The sequence below is a fragment of the Pimephales promelas genome, chromosome 2 (assembly GCF_988280905.1).
Source record: "Pimephales promelas chromosome 2, fPimPro1.hap1.1, whole genome shotgun sequence".
In the NCBI taxonomy this organism is placed as follows: Eukaryota; Metazoa; Chordata; class Actinopteri; order Cypriniformes; family Leuciscidae; genus Pimephales; species Pimephales promelas.
The window spans coordinates 11387743-11409112 of NC_142770.1; the positions used below are offsets into that span (position 1 = coordinate 11387743).

Below are 21370 nucleotides of genomic sequence, written 5' to 3' on the forward strand. Positions count from 1 at the left end.
CACATACTCTAAATCCAATAGTCCGCCTGCCTGCAACCATTTCTTTTGCAAATCCAGAGCTTGAGGGCAAAATCAATTAAGACACAGCTGGCAAACGAGAACCTCTAGCCTACAAACCATCTGAGTGTATCTCCTGGGCTCCAGAGAGGGCAAAGGCAGAGGGCGGCTGGATCATCTCCACTTTGCCTGGAGTATAAAACATCCATAGCTGGATTAATGAGGTTTTAGAGGCAGAAGAAACATGCTGGGATGAAAGCGGAGCTCCGCTGCATCAAAGCGACACAGTGGTAGTGCTATCATAGAGTCAAAGGGTCGGCTGATTTCAAGCATGTCTAGACGTCCAATCCCAGGATTACAGAGCATGGGTAACAGAGTCATGCTTCTCACATTAATACATCCAAACATTGATTGTACACTCCAGGTGGATGCTGCTGCACATTGGTGGTGGTTGAGGAGATTCCCTAACCTGGTTAAAACCAGACCATTGTCAGTTACTGAGTTATGGTCTGGCAAAGTTTCATAGACAAATCATTTCCAAAGGGGCGTCACCAACGGACGTAGCTCAAATGCCTCTGGGCGCAATTGGATAGACCTAAAACCAATCAGAGTGAATGTAATTTAGGCCACGTTTACACAAAGCCGGGTACACTGTAAAAAGTAATTGCTGATTCTACTTAAGAAAAACTAGTGAATTTAACTTACTTTAGAAACTTAGTTGATTTAACTTGATTACACTGTGTACTGTGAACTTTTAGGTGGATGCAATAGTCAAACTAAACAAATCTAGTACATTGTACTTAAGTTTGGTAAGTGTATTGTACTAAAGGCATTTTCACACTGTTGAAAATTTCTGGAGCACAGAATTTGGATAGTAATAATAATAATAATAGTGAAATTAACAACATTTTTAGTAAATACCATACAATTAGTTTGAAAATAGTTAATAGGTTAATATATAGTTAATAGGTTCTGAATCTTTTTTTCCTGCACGCTTAAAAAAATAACTGGGAAGATAAAAAGCAAGCCCATCGGCTGCTACTTCACAGTCCTTTATATTTTTAGAAACAAATCTTTATACATTTACTTTGGTTATTAAGTTTCAGCATAAGACGAAACAACTCGGTTAATTTTTTTTCAACTCGCGCATGCGCATTTGCGCAATTGGACGGTTGAACTTGAGGAAGACGTCAAGACGAGACGACATCGACGAGGGACTTCAGCTCGTGTTCGGGAATGGATGCGGCAGCAAAACTAGGTATGCTAGCCTCTTGAACAACTATTTATCAACTTTAATGTCATTGTATAGCTTAAAAACAGAATTTATTTTGCTCATTGTGCAGTAAGAGGAAAAGACACACTGAAGTAACGTTAGTTTTATGTCGAATGAGACCAGTTGAGACAAGCGGCATAAGTTACTAGATTAAAAAACGATTTTTACTGAACACGTGTTTTATATTAGTTACAGTTTGTATGCTGTGTTAATCGTTTAAGTTTGGGGTTTATCTAAAATGTAAAAACCCTGGCTGTGCGGCCTAGATAGCAGCTAACGTAACTTTCCTTCTTTCTAGAAAGTTCAATGCTCACGTGTCGTTCACATAAATATTAATTACATGACGCATTAATTAAGAAGTCTAACTAACAAGCAGTTAATACCTTATTTTGTCTTTATTTTGTGACAGATTCGCTCAACGTTTCATCAATAAATTCAAGGCTAAATCTGGAGATACTATTGGCTCCAAACTTAAGATTCTGCAGCAGATTCAAAATGACGTAAGCTCATCGACATATCACAATTATGTCTCGATTGCAAAACATATGTTGCTTTTACTGTTGTTTTTTGCTCTGACGTTTTGCTAGTATCGAGTGCTATTCAATATACATTTTTATAACTTTGCAGAAATCTAATATCAATGCGGAACGAACAGCGTTCTTCATCATGGCCTACCACTACTTTTCGAGGAGGACCACAATGATTTTTACAAGACATCTTTTGTAAGTATTTTCATCTCTGATGTGATTCTTGTTTAACAGTCTAACTGTTCTTCAAACAGTTGATATCTGGCAAGAAGAAAGGCATGAAAAACTGTCAGGACAGTGAAACAAAGTAAGGGTTGGAGAAAAGAAAGTGAAAGATAAATTAAGAGTTTAGAAGAAAAAAGACAGTTAGAAGATACATTTTATATTAGTTTTAATTTATATAACCGGCCATCAGTTTTATTTGTCTTTTCATGCAGTGGTTTGATGAATGTTTTTCCCCCTGGATTCACTGCTGTGTCCTCTTTGAAAAGGCCTTTACATTTAGACACAAAGGGTTATTAATTTAGTTTCATATTTTAATGACTATGTGCTCTTAAAGGGATAGATCACCCAAAATGAAATGATGTTGTTATTTACTCACTCTTATGTTATTCCAAACCTCTTTGAGTTTCTTTCTTATATTGAACACAAAATAATATATTTTGAAGAAGTTCGGTAATCAAACAGTTGAGATTAGCCATTGACTTCCATAGTTTTTTTTTCCCACTATGGAAGTCAATGGCTACTCTCAACAGTCTGGTTACCAACATTCATCAAAATATCTTCTTTTCAGTTCAGCAGATGAAAAAAGAAAAAACTCATACAGGTTTATAACAACTTGAGGGTGAGTAAATTAAGACAAGATTTTAATTTTTGAGTGGACTATCCCTTTATAGTAACACTCCACCATTTTGTTCCATATTAAACTATGTTATTCCCTTAACAAAGACGAGTTGATGAATACCTCTCTATGAATACCTCTCTCGTCTCAGTGCCTGCACTCAATCGCTCTGGTGCATGGAGAAACATTGTTAGCACTTAGCTTAGCCCAGTTCATTCATTAGGATGCAAATTGAGATGAAGTTAGAAGTGACCAAACACCGCCATATTTTATTTTGTGTCACCATACTTGGCCGTGTAACCACATTTGAATAGAGAAAATGTGGAGATGTTTGGTCGCTTCTCTGTTTAAATAAACTGGGCTAAGCTAAGTGTTAAAGTGTCTCCGCACGCCAGAGGCATTGAGTGCACGCACTGAGACGACAGAGGTATGTATCAACTCGTCTTAGTAAAGAGAGTAACATAGTTTAATATGAAAAAATAGTGGAGTGTTCCGTTAAAATATGTCTTGTTCTATGACCTAATTTTTGTTATATGCTATTCCCATTTTTAGGACTGTGATGACAATGAAGATATGTCCAACATTGAAATGAGTTCTGACAGTGATTTCCGAATCGTCTGCAACCGCTGCCATACCCTACTCCCTGCATCTTGATGCCACAACAACGGCAATCATTCTGGAAGGTACAGTGGTTGTGGATGATCTTGAAAATCTTCCACAAGCAATGAGCTGTCTTTAAAGGAACACTCCACCATTTTTTTTTATATTAAACTATTTTATTCCCTTAACTAAGACAAGTTGTTACATACCTCTCTCGTTTCAGTGCGCCGTACACTTAATTTCTCTGACGTGCAGCGAAACTTTGATAGCCCTTAACTAGCCCTGTTCATTCATTAGGATCCAAGCAGTGAAGCTACCAAACACCTCCACATTTTCCCTATTTAAATACAGTTACACAAGTAGTTATACGACCAAGTATGGTGACAAAATAAAATGTGCCGCTTTTCTAAGCGTGTAAAGTGGAGAACTACAATGTATGGCGGAATAGCACTTGAGAGCGCTTCGACTTGGCACAGTAATATCATCACTACTGATGATGAGAGGATTTTTTAGGAGTGATGATATTACTGCGCCAAGTCGAAGTGCTCTCAAGTGCTATTCCGCCATACATTATAGTTATCCATTTTACACTGGTGTAATCATACACCATTCTCGGTCATGTAACTACTTACCAACGTGTAACTGTATTTAAATAGGGAAAACGTGGAGGTGTTTGGTCGCTTCTAACTTCATCTCTTTTTGGATCCTAATGAATAAACTGTGCTAAGCTAAGTGCTATCAATGTGTCGCGTCGCGCTAAAGCGATTGAGTGCACGCACTGAGACGTGAGAGGTATGTATCAACTCGTCTTTGTGAGGAAATAACATAGTTTAAAGGGATAGTTCACTTTGAAATTAATTTTTGATATGTTTTATCTTACCTCAAGGGAATCCAAGATGTAGGTGTCTTTGTTTCCACAGTATTTTCAATTTTTACATTTTTCGGTCAAACCGTTCTTGTCTGTCAGTCATACAATGGATGTTTAGGGGGTCCACGTCAAAAAGCATGCACAGAGAAGTCAAAATTAAACATGATTTAATGACTTGTAAATGTAAGTACACATTGATGGCCTAAGACAAGAAACGAGTGGTTTGTGAGAAAACGAACAGTATTTATATCGTTTTTACCTCTTGTTAACAGCCATGTTCAACTGATCTGGATCAGATGTCCAACTGAACCGAACTTAACCATGTCCAACGTTCCGCTGGAAGTGATCTCGCGCGCGTCTAAGTCACTCATTGTTTACACGGAGATTTCGGAAGTTTTAACTTTCACTGTGAAGATCTAAACATATTTAGATATACAGGAAATCGCAATAAAAAATGATTTCGATATATCTAAATATGTTTAGTGAAAGGTAAATCTCTGTGTAAACAATGCGTGACGTAGACGCGCGAGATCACTTCTTGCAGAACGTTGGACATGGTTCAATGCGGTTCAGTTGGACATCTGATCCAGATCAGCTGGACATGGCTGTTAACAAGAGGTAAAAACGATATAAATACTGTTCGTTTCCTCACACAAACCGCTCGTTTCGTGTCTTAGGCCATCAATGTGTACTTACATTTACGAGTCATTAAATCATGTTTAATTTTGACTTCTCTGTGCATGCTCTTTGTGGTGGTGACCATAGACCTGCATTATGTGACTGACAGACGAGAACGCTTTGACCTAAAAATATCAAAATTGAAACCACTGCGGAAACAAAGACTCCTACATCTTGGATGCCCTTGAAGTAAGAAACAACATATCAAAAATTAATTTCAAAGTGAACTATTCCCTTAATATGAAATAAAACAGTGGAGTGTTCATTTAAGAGAACTCTAAAGAAAATTGTTCAGTACTGTTTTATAGATACTTCACTGTTTTTCAATTGTTGAAAAGAAAAAAGGAAAGAAAAAAAAAGCCTTATTAATGTTACTTGTTTGGTTTTGGAATAGTTTTATAAGAAGAGAATTTTAAAGAGAACTGTAGTAGGAAAGGAATTCTGTACCAAACTGTGTGACTTGCATGCTCTGCTTTCAACCACTTTGTAAAGATGTTAAAAACAAAGAAACATTGTTTTTATTGTCTTTAGTACTTTGTTTTTTTTTTCTTGAGTGCATTATGTGCTTTATTTCTAAAATGTTGTTGGCGGGCCAGTAATGTTTTAACATATTGTTGTTGAACAAATAAACATTCTAGTGGTTTGCCAAATGTGTTGTCTTTCTTTGTATTCTCAACTCAGAATTTTGAGTACAATTTGCTTGAGAAATTTAAGGCAATCAGTTTCCACACATTCCTCTAGTAAGTAGAACAAGCAGACATGTTAAATTAACTGTTTTGTGTAAGTTCTGCTTACAAATCTCAACTTAAATCTGTAAGTTGCCTTAACTTGAGATTATTAAGTTACCTGTACTCAAGTTTTATGGTAACCTCTACAAATACACAAGTTAACTCTACAAAGAAGTAGAGAGTAGTATCAACTCAAAAATGATGACCTAATTTGCTTGAAAATTTTGAGGCAATCAGTTTCCACAGCTTTTCCTAGTAAAGTCAACTTATTACTTTTTACAGTGTATTTAGAAAAACGAATATTTTCCAAAAATAACATCGTTCACACCCCCGCATAAATACGCCGTCGAGCGCCATCACATCTATGCCAAACCTATTGGCGGCAGTGTAGGGGTTAAAAATAAAGTCAATCAGAATCCTCAGAATCGACAAGAGAGAACCTAAAACGCCGTTTCTCCCAGTTCACATGACAACACGTAACCGGCGTTTTCAGAAATCTCCATTTTCGTTTTCTGTGATAAAAACGGGACTTTCGTGTAAACGAGAGGCCAATCCGCAGGGAAATATCTGCGTTATCCCTTCGTGTAAACATGGCCTTAGTTTGAATAAAGGAGGAGACACTGATTAGCTACTTGCTCTACGTTTATTTAAAATTAACAGCGACACGATTAAAAGTGAATGTGCTTTCCATTAAATAGATCACACACAGTAAAAAACAACAACAATATATCAGCGAATTCTGATTCTTGAATGAATGATTTTTATGAGCTGTTCAGACAACGCATTCTCACCCCAAGGCGTCACCTTTGACCATGCTTCAATATTTGACGTTTTAGGCGCCCTTTAGCGTCACTTACATGACGCGATCCTACGGCGTCATCTAACTGACGCTAAAGGAAAGCGTCAGTTAGAGGACGCGGTTAGGTTTAGGTGTGGGGTGGGGGTAGGGTACACGCGATCCTAGGGCGTCATCTAACTGACGCTAAAGGGCGCCTAAAGCGTCAGATATTGAAGCATGTCCAAATGCTTCCCAAGGCGTCAGTTAGGTGACGCCTTGGGAGTGAGAATGGGCTGGTTCAGAGAATCAAAAATAAAGAGCAAGAACATAATTCAATTTCCAAACAAATGAATCTTGAACCAGTTCGTTTAAATGAATCAAAAAGCCACAGTGCAACGAATGTAGTTTTAGTCATGAATGACTGATTCTTAAAGGGGTCATACTTTAGTCATATAAAGGGGGCATATTTTATATTTGTATTAAAGTATATTACAAATTTTTCATTTAGACCCTAAAGAAACTTGTATGAAAATGGCATTATATGACCCTTTTAAGAGTAGTTCTTTTCAGTGAATCAAACACACTTAAGAATCAATCAGAGCGCTCTCACTTACTAAAGTTATTTATATTTGTCATGCCACACAGTCACAAACTGTTGCTGTGTTCCAGTTTGAGAATGAAATGTGAAAATTAAACTTTTTATTGTTCAGTATTTGTGTCTAACTCATAATGTATTTTACAAGGCCTTTAAATAAGAACATTGAATTGAAATCAAATAAAATTTTTAGTGGTTTAACAGATTTAATGAACACTTTCCCCATCATTGGTGGAAATTTCCATCTTTACGGGTTTTCACTGTTATACGATTGGGGACGCTATAAGTACTGAATCTCCTGAGCAAAACACAGACGAAGAAGCAGAAACATGCGATTACATACGTAAAATATGTAAAATAACATGATAATCAAACATTAAACAGCATATAAATCAAAACTGCCTTATGTCACAGAATAAAATATCAACCCAGGACGAGCTATAGGACTGTGAAGCTTCGGGGGTGCTAATGGACTCATATCAAATCTTGCTAATTTGACAATAACAAGATTTTCTCCGCTTTTTGCTAAAAAATTGCTTTTTTAATGAAACTTACACACATTCAAGTGTTTATAAAAAAGGAATACATTAAGCTAGAATAAAACGGTGGAGGTCAGAATCCCCCGGAATAGATCAAACTGGTCGAAGGAAACCACTCACGTCTGAAATGAACTAAAAACGGTGGACGGTAAACTAAGTAAACATCAAATGAGCCACTGGGATTTACACACTATCTGCCATGCGCTTGAATGGCCTCTTTAGACATACATATTGACTGGGTCTCTCTAACTTCCTCTGGAGACCAATAGTATGGCAACAGCCTTAGTAAAACAAGTGTCCTGAGAGCTCACCGGACAGTAAAAGAGGCCACGTGAGACAAACAGGGCCAGTACTTTGTGCAGAAAACATTGTACAGCTGAGGGTTAGCCTTCGCCATTCAACCCTGTCCCTTCTGACATCGGCTTTCAAGTGTTTCTCCGAGAGCTAGAGGGAAGATGCTTAGTTTGGCATTGGCCAGATTTATGTTTTCAATTTCAGCGGCTGCTGGGGCATTTGTAAATGGCGTGCCAAATAAAATGTAAACAGGCCTCCCTTCCGTTATAAATGAGACCTCAAATGCAATCAACTATTTCACGGCCAAATGATCCATCCAGCGTTTTTTCACGGGATCAGAATCTAATAACGTTCCGAGAAGAGAAAGATCAATACCACAAAGCAAGGACTCTCTTCACAACTTCTCTCGGATGATATTTTATCACGCCGTGCTTCTTGCTTCCAATAATAATGATTGAAAATGCGAACGGATCTGACAGTGGCCGATTTGCAATGCATCAGCCGTCTGGGCTCAGCGCCTCTCTCTGTCCTCGGGTTGTTTGCACCTCGAAGCCTTTGCTCCATCTTGTCCGTGTGTATAGACACTAAACTGTTGGCTCCGCTGCTTTGTGCAGAATCGTGGAAGGTGACGACTCTAAATTGCTTTGCCAAAAAGGAATATTTTCATGTATCAGCATTTTTAGCCATCAAATGTTTGTATAATCAGAAATAAGTTTTCTGTTTTGACCTTCTGCTTCTTGTCAGAAAACGTTTTCCTCCAATTCCCCAGAGAAGGAGGAGTTTATGAAAGCCCTGAAGATGTATGACAAAGACAAGACAACCCTGACATTTCACTGCAGTCGTCAGCGATGACTTTCAAAATGAGCGCACTGATATCGGGAGCTTTCCGTGACGTTATTTTATAACTGTTTAACATTTGAAAGATAAATTACACTCTTTCGGGGAGGCGTGTGTCCTGTTTCTGATGATTGTTTTCATTGTAATTGCTTCGGCGGTGCGAGAATGGCTTTTTCAGCGTGGAGAGCTTTATGGAGTGTGCCCTTGGAGTGGGATAATCAGCAAACGGGAGCGGTTGATGAGCAAACAAAAATGAAACAATAATATATAAGAGTAAAAGGATGCAGCACTGGCAAGCACTTGTAATCTTTTCCTCAAGTTTCTATTACTGAGGCGGCAGTCTACAATAACATGCCTGTGGGAACAAACCCTGCTTTCAGAACACTGATGAAATGGAGTCGTCAATTTGCGTCTAAGAAGAGTCTCTTGAGAACGTCCTAATAATGCTAACATGATGGGTCCTGGAAATTGGCATGTTTTCAGCCGAGTTTCATTTCATTTCATCATAACTTTGGGTTTGCATCAGGTTCTGGATTGTTTGTTTTAATTTTGACTAGGGTTGACAGTTTTTATGATTAATTAAGTGTAATTTTTGTTTTAATATTTGATGATTTTGAAAAATAAAAATCAGTAATAAAACATATTAATTAACCACAGTGTTTGAAATGAATAAATTAGGTATTAAATTAAAATAGATGGATAGATGGATGGATGGATGATAGATAGATAGTCACCCGCTGGGATCAATACTTGCATCAATACAGCTCTGACATTTCTTCATTTAAAGGATTTCAGACCTCTGACAGCGACTGCCACGCCAAAAGATTGATACATGTAGTTGCGCAAACCACATGGGTGTGCTTTAATCAATAGAAGCCATTCGGTTATTGATAAAGTAGTTTTGAGATAAATGTAGATGTCTATACATGGAAAAGGTTTACTGCTGTTATTAAAGTTGAATAAGGTTAAAAGGACCATATGAACATGTAGTCTGCTGTAGTAAAATGTGTTCTGAAACATCAAAATCACAAATAGATGAATAGACAGACAAGACAGACGGATGGACAAAAGTATAGACACAAAGACAGACAGATAGACAGAAGGACAGATAAATAGATCGACAGGCAGACAGAGATGATAGATAGATGTATAGACAGATGGAGATTTACAGGTTCTCAGTCGGTTTGGTGCATTTCTCACATCACTATTTACATTTGCACAACAGTTAGTTCAACCTCCACAACATTTAGTCATTTGTGCACATCATAGTAGCAGTTTCTCATTCCTTCCAACAAATTGCAAATGCTTTTGGACATGCATCAATTTCTTTCATACAACTCTCTACTGTTTTATAACATTATCATTTGCTTATGTCATATCAGTCCAAATGAACTATACTTGTGAATGCTGAATAGTCATTCCATATAAAACTAATAGTCCTCATTTCATTGCTTGAGTCATCACATACAAAAATATTGAACTAGTTTTCAAAATCTGTCAAGCAATTTTTTTTATCTTTAAAAAAAAACAACTTTTTTATCCTAAATTGAACAATTTCTCACAGGTGAACCTCTGCTTTCACTGATGAGAAGAGATGTGCATGAATGATTTACAGTATAGGTTTGGTGTTTGTTCAGTTCCAATACTGTGATATCATTTACAGTTGTGCACCGATCTACCCAAAGGGAGTTTATTGTTTTTTGTAAATAAGGGTGTATTTTTTCTTTTGCACAATGTTGTGAACAAATTACTGTAGAATTGCAAAGAGCATGCAGTAAAAATGTGAAACATACATATTGAGCTCTAAATGAACCATTCACTAATGGTCTGATGTAGTGTCTTGTACTCACCTCACTACATAAATACAGTAATAGGAAACTTTACTGTAGTTTTCAAATGGCTGTGCAAATAGTTTATAGGACTGTCTTGAGCATTTTCAGGTATAGTGTCACCAAGATCTGACTTTTTTTGTATTGGCAAACACTTACAGAGTAAACTGTCATAATGAAAACATGACAAAGCCATTTGACTATCTTGTTCATAAACACTGGTGTTAGGACTTTTCATCTTGACGACACTGACACTTTCAATGACATGACTACTTGCTTTTGAGGAATGAGTAATCCATTTTGAGCAAGTGACACACTTTTGCAGGTAATCAACTAAGTTTTGCAGTTTGTACTAATTGTTTTGAGAACTGCATTAACTGTTGTGCAAATGTAAATAGTGATGTGAGAAATGCACCAAAGCGACGGAGAAAAACTGTAAGATTATATATATATATATATATATATATACACTCTAAAAAATACTGGGTTGTTTTAACCCAATGTCAAATATGGGCAAACTCAAACATTGGGTTAAAAATGTAATTTAAAAATGTAGCCCAATGGATGGGTTTGTATTTGACACAAAATTGGGTTAAAACAACCCAGGATTTTTTGGATGGATGGATGGATGGATGGATGGATGGATAGATAGACTCTAAAAATGATGGGTTGTTTTAACCCAACTTTGGGTCAAATATGGACAAACCCAAACGTTGGGTTAAAAATTTAATTAAAAATTGTAACCCAATGGCTGGGTTTGTCCATATTTGACCCAAAGTTGGGTTAAATCTACCCAGCAATTTTTAGAGGACGGACGGACGGACGGACGGACGGACAGACAGATAGATAGATAGATAGATAGATAGATAGATAGACAGATAGATAGATGTCCATGTCCAAGTTTTGAGGAAAATCCTCATGCTTTTTTAATGGTGGTTTGGAGCAAGTGTAAAGTACTTGTGTTTCAGCTAGGGGCAGCATCTTAGTGAGCTGAAGTCAGGCCGTGTCCAAACCAATGCTGACAGGCCTAGTGCAACAACTCAGGGAGCGTTACAGAAGCTAATGAGCAGAGGTGTCACAACATTTCAAACTGTTGCTCCTCAGATCTGACAGCGCCTCTGTTCTCTCTCTGGCGTGGGGAGGTCAAAATTGAACTCAAAGCTGTCTTCAAACCGAGAACCAGTGTGTGTGTGTGTGTGTGTGTGTGGAGGGAGGGTATGGTGGCAATGTGACAAAAAGAGAAATGCAAAAGGATGCGGTGCTCAAGATTCCCCGACCCAGTCAGGTAGACGGCCTGAGGGCTTATACAGCTGAGGATGGATTTCGTAAACCCCCTCTAACCCTGGCTGTGATGCAATCCACACAGCTTGGGGGATCACGCGGGAATGAGGAGCTTTTCCACATTTCTGTACATGGGGAATTTTCACTACGCGCTTTAAAACCCAACAAAGATCTAATCAATGTGTGAGATCAGATGGTGCTGTCTAACTGGGATATAAATAGCGAGATGTGTGCGAACACCTCTTAAAAAGTCACCACTTAGTTTCCTCAAAATTGTCAAAATCAATCAGATATCAGCAGAAGGATGAACTCTGGATCATAAGAATAGGATCAAGGAAGCCGTGTAGCACACTATTTCTCAATCCTCCTCCTGGGGATCCTACAGCACTGAATTCTATGCATGACTTTCTCACTTCAGCTCAATAGAGTGCTCTATTCACATGACTTTCACATGTTAACCACACATCTCAATTGACTCCAATAGAATTTGATTTAAGCATGTTGCTAAGCTTAAAGGGATACTCCACTTTTTTTTGGAAATAGGCTCATTTTAGCACTCCCCCAGAGTTAAACAGTCGTGTTTTACCGTTTTCGAATGTATTCAGCCAATTTTTTGATATTTAGAAGGATATCAGTAACCAGACAGTTTCTGGTCTCATTGACTTCCATAGTAGGAAAAAAATATACTATGGGAGTCAATGAAACCAGAAACTGTCTGGTTACTGATATTCTTCTAAATATCAGAAAATTGGCTGAATAGATTCGAAAACGGTAAAACTCGACTGTTTAACTCTGGTGGAGTGGTAAAATGAGCCTATTTCAAGAGGAATGCATCATGTTTTTATCTGATGTTTGTTTGATTGTTGGTTTCGATTGTACATTTTAACATAATAGTATTTCTTACTAAATGTATTATAATTTTTATATTGTTTTGCAAATATGTAATTTTACTCTCTTTTAGGGTGACTTTTTACCATCTGTCTAGGGACTGCAGATGAAAAATAGACTTTTGACAGAAATGTTTATTAACCCTATCCAATTTCCACACCATGGAAAAAAAATCGGCCGGTCTTGGGCCTAAAACTTCCGGCCTGAAAAATGGCCCCACTCCGGCCCTGAATGGATAGATAGACCCAAAAAAAAAAAAAAAAAAAAAGGCGAATTTCTTGTAAATGGCGAATTAGGTCTCAGCTTAGTGGGCCACCTAAAAAGTGCACTAACATAACAGCTATTTACTTTGCAGTGCAGTCTTTTAACATTAGCATTAGCATCTCTGTTCTTCTGCAAAGAAATCTGTGATAAGCATTTGTGATTTAACATAGAGCGGAGTAAAAAGCTCAAAGCACTGGCACACCTTCACGTGATAGTGGTCCTGGTAAAGCAGCGATAAGAGGAACCCCCCAACGCCCCGCACCCAACATAATTCATTTCCAGAACTCATTCCCAGGACAACACGTCCATCCAGCTGCCACAGAGATAAGAGGCTCCAAAACCCAGACACTGACTTCATAGGAAATCAATTTGTCCCCAAATGTACAGTAAATGACTAGGCTTTACAAATTCTGTTCCCATCCGACTGCAGAGGACCATCACATTGACGATGACTGACACTGCTGAATCAGCATCCAATCAGAGGCCAGCTCACATCATTTCAACCCCTCATCCATAGAGCATTAAGCCAACCATATAGTCGCCATGCGCACATTTGGTTTTGTGTTTTCTAGTTTTGATGTTTTATATCTCAATTGTCAGTAGTATTTTTAACTGTGTGATTTGATTTATATCATATTGGCCCCAATCTCGCATTCACTGTGTACTAGGTGTACAATTAGTAGACAACCTGACTAATTACTTAATGCACAGTTGGCTACATGGTTTACTTTTTCATTAGTTTTGAACAATGTCTCTAGTTGTGAAAAATTGCACTATAATAGGTCTACCAAAAAAGTTAAAATAATTTAGTAAAATATAGAGGAGTATAATATTATTAAGTATGTTTTTTACAGATTTATTAATTAGCAATTATAATAGTTATAAATATTTTATTTATATTACGTTTTTAATATTAAGTTACATTTTTTCAAATGGCTTTTCAAATTTAGTACAAGTAAATATGATGTACTTTTTATTTTACACAACATAAGCAAAAAATAACAAATGATTACATTTCTGCTCTGTTGGTTGCAATGTTTGCTTTCTTTATTTATATGCTTTTAACAAGTTTTTTTATTTGTGAAACATTAACTATAATAGGACTACAGAACAGAATAGAATTTTAAGGACATTTATTTTAACAGATTTTAGAACAAATTTTCATATTTATTTATATATTATGTTAGTATTTAATCTCAAGTTAAATTTATTTCTTTCAAATTATTGTACTAAATTTTATGCATTTTTAATTTTAAAATAATAAAGTTAAAAAAAAGTCTATTATTTAAATAACTGTAAATAAAATAACCCTGCCGTTCAAGATATTGGTATAAGCCTTAAAAAAAAAAACTACACTGTAAAAAATATTGTTGGTTTAACTTAAAAAATGAAGTAAGCTGGTTGCCTTAAAATTTTAAGTTCATTGAACTGGAAAAATTGAGTTAATACAATGAAGGAGATTGATTTAAGCATCAGAAACTCAAAATATTATGTTATCTGAACTACATAAATTATTTAAGTTGATTTGACAAAAGAAAAAACGTGATTACAAATCATGAATTTTTTTTAGCAAATTTTACAATGCCAATATTTTTAGCATTTGATTTATTGCACGGGACTAGTGCAATCCGAGGCTTTTTGTTGCCAACTTGAAAAACAAAAGGCTTTAGCTGTAAACTGTAGCAATATGGTGCAGGACTTTATGGACAGCAGTAGGTGTATTCAACTTCTGTGATCGCCTGGTGAGCCAAACTCATAAAAACTCGTTAATCTCCAGATCTGTGTTTTCTTTTGCTCCACCCCCTGCTGTCGTGTTGGGCTGCCAACTGGGCCGCCCTCTACCTGCCTTTGCCAACATTAGTCTGACGGAGCAGATGGACCTGAGGTTGTCTGTGCGCGCCGGCCCGTTCCGACAGCCCGAGGGTGCTCGGGTCCGCATAGCCCCACGCGCAGCGATACATGTCAGCAAATGAAGAATGATTGTCAATGATTTGTTGATCACTTCTCCATGCAGGATAGAATGTGTCAAGGGATGATTTAATGAGCCACTGGTGCCGGGCGGGGCTGATCATCTCGTGTAAAGAGCAGCCGTGCACTGGGGGATTGGCTTGCCCACATAGCCATCAATCAACAGGCGCACCGATGTGAAAGAAGCTGCAGTGGGCTGAGATTCCTCTCGGGAAATGTCCCAGAAGAAAGTTGCTCTCTGGGGTTGTAGGGCACAAATATGAATACGGCAAACTTCATTTATCAGATGCAATTATGGAGTCTGTCTGTCTGTCTGTCTGTCTATCTACTGTATCTATCTATCTATCTATCTATCTATCTATCTATCTATCTATCTATCTATCTATCTATCTATCTATCTATCTATCTATCTATCTATCTATCTATCTATCTATCTATCTATCTATCTATCTATCTATCTATCTATCTATCTGTCTATCTGTCTATCTATCTGTCTGTCTGTCTGTAGCCATGTTTCCATCCACTTGTCAATCGAATTATCTGAAATTCGGTTAAAAAACTCATGCGGATAAAGCTGGTGAAAGTGTGTTTCCATCCAACGGCTTTAAAGCGAATAAAAACCTGTACGTAATGACGTCACATGCTGTTTTTGACTTAAAAAACGAGTTTATTGATTTAAAAACGAGTATTGCTTCTGCTAAAGAAAATAGTCTGTTCCGTCTCTGAACTGCGTCCATGGCAACGGTGTGTTATACTAGCAGCGCCGCAGTCTGTTAACTAGAAATAACAAACCACATTCTACATTAGAATTCAACCAAGCCACGTAAAAACAAGCAAAACTAACCTAAGAAAACAACGACGCTATAAACATTGCTATGATGATGACGATGCACGTATGCCCGACGACAGCGGAGGTGACTGTGGTTTGGGAACGAGCGGTCCATCAGTTCTGGGAGATCGTGGTTTACGGAATCCCTTTGGTTGAAGCATCTTTTTGCTTTGTCCACGTACATCTGTCTTTGTTGACATCCGCCATGTGTGCACAAACAGACTGGCCGGAAATGAACTCGTCTTCTGACGTGTTGCAACCATAAAAGGGCATAAAACTTAATCGCAATTCATTATTTATTCGGCAAATAACGTTTCCATCAGCTTTTATCGCATTAGCCGTATATCGATCAAGAGAAAATTCGATGAGACCGAACGTATTTCATTTGAGTCGATTTTCATGAAATTTCATCGAATTTTACTGTTTCCATAAGGCTTTTTTCATTCGATATCACTTAATTTGGATAAAAACGTATCGATGGAAACATGGCTTGTGTCTGTCTGTCTACTGTCTGTCTATCTATCTATCTGTCTGTCTGTCTGTCTGTCTGTCTGTCTGTCTGTCTATCTATATCTGTCTGTCTACTATCTGTCTGTCTGTCTATCTATCTATCTATCTATCTATCTATCTATCTATCTATCTATCTATCTATCTATCTATCTATCTATCTATCTATCTATCTATCTATCTATCTATCTATCTATCTATCTATCTGTCTATCTGTCTATCTATCTGTCTACTATCTATCTATCTATCTATCTATCTATCTATCTATCTATCTATCTATCTATCTATCTATCTATCTATCTATCTATCTATCTATCTATCTATCTATCTATCTATCTATCTATCTATCTATCTATCTATCTACTCTATCATTGTATCATGTCACCCTTTATAATAATAATAATATGCTATATATGCTGTTAAGAATCAAATTTAATCAGTTGACAATCCTAGTACAAACATCTTGGTTTCAAATGTGTTTGCATGTCTGCCCATATGTTGCCTATTCCGTCGTATAGGCAGAGGGACCAAACTAAGCCGTAGAGGAAATGCATACGAGGTTAAGGGTGGAGAAAATATATGGCAGTCTGGTGGAGGCAAATGCAATGTATTACTGGAGAAAAAGGCTTATGGGACCAAAAGGGCTGCTTTCACTCCATTTTGGAAGTGCATTGCAATTTTCATACAGCCTTTCTGGCAAATAACAACAGGGCAGAGTGGACAGGGGTCGAGGGAGCAGCACTGAAAAAGAGAATGTACTAGAGTGAAAAAGTGAGACTGAGAGAGAGTAAGACTGGAATATACAAATATATATATATATATATATATATATATATATATATAGCTACTACAGTATACGGTAGTATATATTTGAAGGCCTGTTTGAGCTGACATGTCTTGGCCCTGTAAATAAAGGCTTTTTAAATAATAAAATCAACATAATAAGACGTGAAATGTTGTCCCTTTTTAGACAAAGGATCAACTTACAAGTGTGGTGTATATTTATAAGCTGTCGACTATACATATCGACTGCTTGAAATAAAGTGAATGAGCATTGAATCATATGGGTGTGCATTCGGTCTGACTTCATTATGTTTGCACTGTAAAATTGTATTTGCACTATTCAGCTTCCCAGAAACATTAGCCACTTCCCCTGCAGGCTGAATAAATCTCACTGCCAGCATTTGTATTTGGCTTTTCAATTGTTTTAATGCACAGAGCAACCACTCGATCCCCATTTGCAGCAGTTGTGACCCATAAGTCATTGAGTAACCTCTACACTAATGTGTTGATCCAACCATGGCTGATTTGCGGTGGACCTTTAACTCAAAGCAAAGAGAATATCACCATAATCTTAAATTGTAGCTGAGAGAATAATATTCAAACAATGCTGCTAATAACAGCAGTATGTAAATCGCATATTTACATTATATAGGCTAGCTGAAATAACATGTTTTAAAGGAATAATTATAGTAATCGCTTTACATTAAACCCTCAGAAATTACTTGCCACATAGACTTCTATTGTAATCACCATTTTTACTTCTTTTAAAAACTGAGGGATACATCAAAATGATTGTTTATAGCCTGCCTGGGCCTGGCCATATTTAAAACATCTCAATTATCGTTCGTTGTTTAGGTCTATATTACAGCCGTTTTAGGCATGCGCTTTATTTGAAATGCAGCACGCGATGTTGTTTAAGAACTTTCAAACGATAGAGCCTGTTCCTTTATAGCATAGCCAAAGGTTGTTGTATTTTTGCTTTATGTATTTTAGTCTTTTTCTTAAATTCATATTATGTTAAGGGGGCGGGATTTTTACACAAAGAGATTTAATTTTGTCGTTCATTTCATTTTTTTTCCGGCCAATGTCTGGTAATACCGGACAACGGAAACCCTGGTCAAGAAGTAGGATGTTTTGAGCTTTATGTCATGCTTACAAATAGTTATGGGCGGCAATCCAAACCAGTCAAGTTTTTTCTTCACCATTTTGTGTCTCAAATAAATGTGTGAACTCTTCAACTGTTCCATAAATTATTGAACATAACTAAACTCAGGAAACCAAAATCAATCTAGCTCATGTATCACCTAAAGTGGGAGACCCATGTAGATTGATGGACAGCTTGTTGACGTTGGCATGTGTTGCTTGCGGCAGGGAGGAGATCACTTCCTTCAGATACCTCTTTGCTCTTTCTCATAAATGTTTCAATTGCCCGGCAGATGCACAGTCAATAAATTATGCAAGGATCCTAAATGCTTCCCAAATTGCTGAGCACAACTTGAGTCCCGAAGGACGGAGTCCAAGGATAATGTCATTTATCTATGCATTTTGTTCCTAAGGTAGAGAGCGATGGTAGAGTTTGGTACTGTAGACTCGGTAGAGATGGTAGACTCCAAGCGTTGTAAAGGTACCCCAAGAGATTGCCTGGAGAAGTTGTGTTCTTTCAGTTTCCAAAGCCGAAAACACAACGTGAGCGGTGCCTTCAATGGATAAAACAGTGTGGATGGCCCCACTCCCAGTTAAATGTGTCGAACATGGTTAACTCTGACTGAGACACTGAGATTAGTCAAAGAAACATGGAGAAAGCAGATCAAAGGGATCCACAGATTAACGTTTTCTAAAAGGGTTGTTGTTAACATGATATTCTTGGGGGAAAATGAGCCGCAGTCAACTAGCAGCGCAGCACCCGTAGCTACATGCAAAATCCTGAAAACATGAAATTATTCGTTTATATCTTTATATTCTGTTTTGGTCGTATTTTTCAACCTGTTCAGATTGTTCTGTTCTCTATTACGTTTTTTGAACAATTACGTCACAGTATTTGCAGCGGAACTGACAAATAAGGACATCGACTACCGGCCCAACACTTCGAGCAATCCGCCATTATTATTTCTCGCTCCGATTTTGTAGTCCAAGCTCAATGATGCAGAAGTTACGAGAGGGCTAGTCAAAATGTTGGATGTAGTGACCTGAAGCACTTCAAGGATCCCCACTTCAACAACCTCCGCCAGTATAAAGAAGGGTTTGCCGATCGACTTCGTCTGAATGAGGGGTAAATTCCTTCTATCGTTTAGCTGCTGTGTTTGCTGATGCTTTTCTAAACGTAAGTTATCATTTTATTATCAATACAGATTTTTAGTGGTAAGATTAGACCATAGTCATTTATCTTGTCAGTGTGCTTGTTTTAACAAGAGAACATAGTCAACTTTCACTAATAACACAACATAGTTAACTTAACTTAACTTACATACCACTGCATTCATATGAAGACGTTGTTCTGCAGGTTCGTCGTCGTCTTTTTCAAATCGCTCGCTCTGGCTCGAATGTGTTAGGCTTGATGGACAAGTCTTCCGTTATTGACATTTTGTTAACGTGTGAATAAAAATGTTCTTTGAAGCTATAGTAATCGTATATCTCTTATCAAACTACAATAATGGCCGAACGTGGAGAGTTGAACCGACCGTGAACTCAGCGACGTGGAGAGAGGGCGGGGAAAGACGCAACTCCTTTTTATTTAAAGGGGACGCATTGAAACAGGTCGCTCACAGACGCACATCAGAAAAGGGGTAGAAAAGAGGCCTGTGGAGCTATAATGATGAGGAATTCAGACCCAAGCATTGCAGTTATGCTTTATATAGACCACAAATGTATGATTTATAAGTAAAAATGAATGATTTAAAAGCATGACATGTACCCTTTAAAGGAGTGCACGTTCGCAACGGGGAAAGCATGAAGCTTACTTGGCAACATCAGTTCATCTCAATATCGTAACGAATAGAAATAATCTTAAATAATGTGTGGTTATCTGCATCTTTCCGTCTCTTATGTATAGTTACTTTTTAAACACGAAAATCGCATTCAGCATGACACGCAAGCGGTTGCAGTGGTAATGAACAACCTACTTGTTAAAGCGAATGTATACTAAATCTGAGGCAAAATTACTAAATATGCAGCACGAGTTATATAATTAGCCACTGAACCAGCTTATCAAATCTTCTAGGCTGTGCTGGTTGCATTTGAGGTACAGGTCATAGGGTTTCGCAGATTTCGCTTGCCTTTCGGTTAGCATTAGCCTTGACAGTAGGCGTTTCTCCTTCATTGCGTATTTTTATATTTTGAATACACGGGTATACCTCTTCCCATCATGGCAATCTGTCACGCTAGTCGTGTTTGACCGTTTGTTTGATGGAAGTAGCAACAATAACTAGGGGGTGTGGCTTTTGCAAACAATCAATTAACCTTGTGCTTTTGGCTGTGCTAGTGCTCTGCTAGTAGCCAAGAAAAGCCAATTACTAATTACTAAAGGAACTTCCCAGACAGCAAACTGACATTGAATCAACGTGGAAACGACGTCTCTCATGACATTGACACGTTGATTTTGCTCATCGAATTAACGTTGAACCAACGTCAGACGCGGCATTCTTCAAAGCTAAATGAAAATCGAAAATTGGTTTGCTTTCATAACGTTGAAACAACGCGTTGATTTCAAGTTGATTTTCCGTTAGTTTTGAAAGAATGACGCGTCTGACGTTGGTTCAACGTTAATTCGATGAGCAAAACAATGTCAGATCAACGTTGTTTCGATGTCATATTTCCACGTTGATTCAATGTCAGTTTGCTATCTGGGTTGCAATGCCCCAAATTATTGGAATTACTGTACATAAACATGCCATTTATGTCACAAACCTAAAATTGATCCCTAAAGCAGTGCAGAATTGTATAAAAATATGTGTAAAACAAATAACAAGTTATTAGCCAACATTACAGTTAGCATCACACTGTACTGCTTACTATCACAAGTGCTAGTGAAAAATCAACTGTCATAGTTTAGCATAATTCACATATCGACTCTGCAGTTGGAGTGTGAAAAGATTTCCATTTATATTTATGCATTTGGCCGACGCTTTTATCCAAAGTGACTTACATTGCATTTCAAAGTACACATTTACATTCTGATCAGTTCTTGCTTTCCCTGGGAATCGAACCCATGACCTTGACGTTGCAAACGCCAACACTATACTATTTGAGCTACAGTAAAAATTGACAATGACACTTGGGATAATGCAGCTTTGATAACCTTCGACCTCTCCAACATAACACAGCTGGGATTTTTGACATCCGGACGCCTCTCCGTAATGGCACCTTATTAGGGCCTCAGCTGTCTGTTCGGTCTATAATGGTCATAAGATGAACACAAAAGCAGTGTTCCTAATACAACAGTAAGTCTAGTCTTCTATGAACAAATGTTA

The 21370-nt window shown here is 37.6% G+C and overlaps 1 protein-coding gene and 1 long non-coding RNA gene across 3 annotated transcripts in view; one reads left to right on the forward strand and one right to left on the reverse strand.

Moving 5' to 3' along the window:
• ncanb (neurocan b) overlaps positions 1-21370 on the reverse strand; it is a 138185-nt gene that overhangs the window by 38097 nt on the left and 78718 nt on the right. The gene's annotated exons all lie outside the window — the stretch shown is intronic.
• On the forward strand, positions 1131-4274 carry LOC120481027 (uncharacterized). The gene is made up of 4 exons (XR_005623231.2): positions 1131-1255; positions 1680-1770; positions 1898-1992; positions 3191-4274. It is a non-coding gene; the product is annotated as an uncharacterized LOC120481027 (long non-coding RNA).